This window comes from Pipistrellus hanaki, assembly GCF_964339955.1.
Source record: "Pipistrellus hanaki genome assembly, chromosome: 19".
NCBI classification, from domain to species: domain Eukaryota; kingdom Metazoa; phylum Chordata; class Mammalia; order Chiroptera; family Vespertilionidae; genus Pipistrellus; species Pipistrellus hanaki.
In genome coordinates this window covers 14,302,079-14,307,718 of record NC_140521.1, presented here as the reverse complement: position 1 = coordinate 14,307,718, position 5,640 = coordinate 14,302,079, and positions in this window count along the sequence as shown.

Here is a 5,640-nt window from a genome sequence, read left to right as displayed (position 1 = left end):
CTGCAGCCCGCGCCTCCTACCTGTGCCCTCCTCCCTAGCACAGCGCGCAGACGAACTTCAGTGCAACCCGCTGTCAAGTGCAAGGCGAAGCTTTGCAGCCCAGACCCAGAGGGAGGTGCCGGGCCGGGGCCGCTTCTCCTCCCAGCTGCAGCCACTCGCAGCGCCACAAACCGGGCGCTGGGCGAGCCTATTAAAGGCCCCCTTCTCCTTGGACTGCCCAGTCGGCGCCCCTCCCTCTCTCTCTCGCCTCCCAGCCTCCCAAAGCTTGCAGCTGGGAGCCTCCGGGGGCCATCGAAGAACTCGGTCCCGCCTCCTGAGCCGAGAGCCACTTGGCGGGGAGGGAGTGGCGTTGAGCGAGGCAGGAGGAGGCGTGGGCTGGCCGGGAAACAGGAATCTCAGTTCGCCTTTTTTTGTGTGTTTTGTGTTTTTTTTGTGTGTGTGGTTTTTTGAGGGGTTTTTTGCCCTCAAGTTATGCCCTGGTGCCCGACACGCCCGACCCATCGCTTATGTCTGTCTGCCCATCACTACGCTCAAGGCAGTTAAGTTGGGTTGACAGAGTTGGGATTGAAGACCCACCACTGCCCTCCCGCCCCCAGCCCCCTCCCTGTTGCAACATCCTTGTGGTTCTTCATGACTCTGTCCCCTGAAAGAACCAGAACCGAGAATGATCCCTGTGGATGTCCTAATGCCAGGAGGGCAGCTTCAGAAGCCCCTTCAGAAACCCAGGGCCACCTGTGCCCACAGGCTGCCCAGGGGGCCGTGTTGTGCTGGCTGGGTTGGCGCAGACTCGTTCAATGTTCGGGCATTCTGCCAGTCAGCTGTTAAACACGGGCGTTATTAAAAAGTTCAATTCTACAAACTTACAATTATAAATTATGTTTAAAAACAAACCTCATTCCCCCCCTAATCGACTATTGGGCTCTGAACCACCAACCCTCCAGGACAAACCCACAGCTTCCAGGAGAGAGCAGGAGGAGGAGGAGGGAAGAGGGTGGAAATGCTGAACGGGCATGCTGCTCTCCGAAGGGATCTTGATGGGAGTGTTTACACCACGGAAATAGGCGAATGCTGTGCCTCAGAGCTTGGGGAAGAGAAGGGAGCCTGTGTTCAGCAATGGCCAGCTCACCGGGGCCTGGTGGGGATGTGCAGAAAGATGATCTTCCAGGTAGAAAAGCCAGAGGGGCCGAAATCTGTTTGGCTCAGTGGATAGAGCGTCGGCCTGCGGACTGAAAGGTCCCAGGTTGGATTCCGGTCAAGGGCATGTACCTCGGTTGTGGGCACATCCCCAGTAGGAGGTGTGCAAGAGGCAGCTGGTCGATGTTCCTCTCATTGATGTTTCTAACTCTCTATCCCTCTCTCTTCCTCTCTGTAAAAAATCAATAAAATGTATTTTAAAAGGAAAAGGAAAAGAAAAAAGAAAAGGCAGAGGGTACATCTCCCAGGAGATTATTTCATTTGATCCTCGACTAAGTACCGTGCAGGGCACTGGTGTGACAGACAGAGTGCATGCCATGGTGACAGATCATCAAGCCATGAGCTCCCGACTAGTTTGGAGGGGTTTCCTAGGAGCCCTGTGTCAAGTGCTGGTCCTTGAGGTCCTCTGTGTCTCTCAGGAACATCAACTTCTTTCTTCTGGCAACTTCTTTCTTCTGGGTATCTATCTCTCTTGCTACCTAGAACATCATCACAGAACCAAAAGGCTCTGAATTGAGTTTGGAAGAGAAGACAGGCCGAAATCGGCTTGGCTCAGTGGATAGAGCGTTGGTTTGTGGACTGAGGGGTCCCAGGTTCGATTCCGGTCAAGGGCATGTACCTTGGTTGTGGGCACATCCCCAGTGGGGGAAGGGGGGTGCAGGAGGCAACTGGTCGATGTTTCTCTCTCATCAGTGTTTCTAGCTCTCCCTTCCTCTCTGTGAAAAATCAATAAAATATTCTTTTTTAAAAGAAAAAGACGAGGAGAAGACAGGATAATGAAGCATTATAAAGAGGTGTGTGGAAGAATTTTGAAATTTTCTTGGAGAAGTGGCTACTCAGGCAAACAATCCCACTGCTGAGAAGAAGAGGATGCTGCGACTGGTCCCTCAGGGAAGAGCACTTTTTACCCGTTATCTTCTCCCAGTTAAAGGATCCACTCTTCTCAGATTTCCTTGGGGCCTTGGAACAGGAAGCCGCCAGATGCCCATCGGTCCCCAGGGGCCCCTCTCCCATTGAGATTCACGGGGCTGAGATTCATTACGTGAATGAGTAGGATGCGGTGTTTATGCTCCTTAAATGAAAGGGAGAGTGTGCCTAGGGGAGGATTGTGTGTGAGAGAGAGGGAGTTCAAGTCAACAAAGGCCTTGTGTGTTTGGGTGTTTCAAGAGGGACTATAATTAAAGAGAAACTCAGACAACCCAGGGCAATCATAAGCCACTTGTACAGGGCCAGCAATTGTGTCCCTAAACCCAGCCGTCATAATGGCGGGTTGCAAGGTTTCCAAAGACATTTTGACTTTCACTGTGATCAGTGGGATTTGGCGAGGGCCCCTGCATGTCAATCAAGTTTCCTCTTCCCGAATCACAGCCGACTGTCTCAACCCGGAGCACAGAAACCCCGTGTGTGGACTTTCTCAAAGGCACTTGCTCTGTGCTCAGCCCTGCACCAAGAGTTTTATACAGCCAAAACTGGTTTGGCTCAGTGGATAGCTGCTGACTGAAAGGTCCCGGGTTCAATTCCAGTCAAGGGCATGTATCTTGGTTGCGGGCACATCCCCAGTAGGGGTTGTGCAAGAGGCAGCTGATCAATGTTTCTCTCTCATCGACGTTCCTAGCTTTCTATCCCTCTCCCTTCCTCTCTGTAAAAAATCAATAAAATATTTTTTTATGTTTTATACACGTTCTCTTATTTAACACTTGTCTCTCCCCTCTTGGGACGCTGCACTTCTATCCAATTGCATTGCCATGGCTTCCTAACCAGGAATGGAGATTCTAGGTATCTGCTGAAGTAGAGTATGCAGAGCACTAGAGAAGAGGTTGGCACTCAGCATGAGTATTCCATTTGCATCCCTGATCTGCCTCTCTGGCTTGATTTTCCCACCTGTCCAAAAGAAGAGGGATCATCTGAGGTCAGAGGTTGTCAGTTATGAGACTGCATTAGAATTCTGGTCTATGCAAAATCGAAGCTCACTTCCAGATCAAACATTACGTGACGGGTGGAGGCTGCGGAAGGCAATGTGGCATGATGATGAGGAGCCCGGGCTTGGAGGACCCCAATGTGCGTCCTGGTTCCACCGGTTTCAGTTGTGCAATTACGGATAAGTTACTCCACTCCCCAAAGCCTCAGCTTCTTCATGATTCAAGTGAGGATAATCATACTACTCATCTCTGTAGTTATGATGAGCACTAAATAAGTTAATACTTAAGCAGTGTTCAGAAGTGCTTAATATATTTTTGTTGTTGTTGTTGTTAATCCTCGCCCAAAAATATCTTTCCATTGATTTTTAGAGAAAGTGGAAAGAAGTGTGTGTGTGTGTGTGTGTGTGTGTGTGAGAGAGAGAGAGAGAGAGAGAGAGAGAGAGAAACATCAGTGTGAAAGAGACACATCGACTGGGCCTGTAACCGAGGCACCTGCCCCTTGATCAGAACCGGGACCCTTCAGTCCACAGGCCAACACTCTGCCCACTGAGACAAACTGGGTAGGGCAGAAGTGCTTCATACATTTTTTTTTTCAGGGTGTTTTTTTTTTTAATTTCAAGAAAAACGATTTTAAATATGATGTTACATGCAATAACACCAATTACTTAAGAAAAATGATCTTACATATAATAATATTACATGCAATAAGAATTAATATTTCAAGAATAAAAGGATTTTAAGTATAATAATATTCTTAATACGTCTTTTAAAGTTTCATAAATGATATCTAACAGTGCTGTTAATATTTTCATTTTTTTATTCTTATTTTTATTACCACCAACCCTTATTTAGCTCCCCAAGATGGCCGCCATCATCATCCTCCCATGTTCTCTGGTCCTCCTAATGGAAGGGAGGAAAGCTCATGGAAACGCCTTCTCCCCGCTTTGCTCACGGACTTCCCATGATACACTAGCAGCCCTACGTCCACATTTGGACTCTATAATCTCCACCTTCCTATTTCTCCCTGTCCTCCGTGATCTTTGAAAAATAAAAAGCAACTCCTTCCCCAAAGGAGAGATGGAGGGCCTAGCTCATGCCATGAATCTAAACTCCTCCGAGGGGCTCTTTATGCCCTTGGACAACTAGGCTGACCCTGCCTGTCCTCCAGGTCTCAGCCAAGTGCCACCTCCTCAGCGAGCCTTTCTCAGTCATCCTACTGAAGAAGATCCAATCATGATGGGGATTCCATGTTGTATTTCCTCCGTAGCATTTACTTCTATGTACACCTGTTTTGTTCACTTGAATCTTGGCAGTTTGGTTGCCTGTCTTCCCCTCCTGCCACAGCTAGGATGAGAGTGGGTCCTTATCTGTCTCATTTGCTGTTACATCCCCTGGGGCCTGGCGCAGAGTTTGGCAAGTTGGAGCTCTTCATTCATACTGATTGACTGCATGGGCTCAGTTCTACCCTCGGCTTGGTCACTCACAGGCTGTGAAACTGTGGGCAAGACACTTCATCTCTACAATGGGGATTGGCTCTGTCTCCTAGGGAAGTTTACAATGCCTAGGGCACTGCTCCCCATTATCATTAACTTCCTACACCTCTGTGACAGAAACCTTAGCCCTGGACCCTTGTCACCTCGCTCAAGACCCTCATCTCACAGGGGAGGCAGCTGAGGACCAGAAAGATAACGTCTAAAGCAACCCAGCCAGCTGCTTTGCTCATCTTGTAAACTCTCTTCTCTTTCCCCTTGACATGGAAACCTGGCTCTAGCTAAATTAATCAGCTTGGCTTCTGCTCAGAGCTGCTATCCCAGCACATGTAGCTCCTTGTAGACATCTCTTCCACAGGGGCGCTCGCTCAGCCTCACCTCTGTGTATGTGTAACTCTCACCTCCTCTAGGCGGCCATCAAATGGAACTCACACGAATCTGGCTGCTTCGTTTTTCTCTGTCTCTTCAGCAAATATGGACTCCATTGCTAGCCCAGGAATATCTCATTTGCACTTACCTTTCTTTGCTACTTAGATGTCAAACTCATTTGCTAAGATTGAATGACAGCCACCCTAAACTGGAAACTCCTCAGCACCAAGGCTTCCTTTTCTTTTAGTTCCGGCTCCATGGCAATCCCCAGAGCAGATGTGGACTGCTTGGCAGAGCCAGATGGGTGCAGGAGGTTTAGAGTAGATGATGATCTACCAAAAGGATGAGGCCAGAAGGAGGCAAACCACAGAATTCAGTTTGGAGGTTTAGTGTTCCCTTCTCTCCGATCCTAACGATCCTCCAACATCAGGACCAAGCATGACTTCCGCCTACCTGTAAAACCCAGCGTCCCGGAGTATCTCCCCAAACTGGAGTAAAGCATTAAGGAGAAAGAGAAGAGGATAAGAAATGAAGAAGAATAAGCTCTATGATCTCAGCAAGGGCGAGGGAAGCGGCTGAAAGAAATCTCCCAGTTCCTCAGATCAGACACTATTAAGTCACTGATTTATCATGGGAGGATTTAGAACAGGTTTTACACAGAGAAGAGA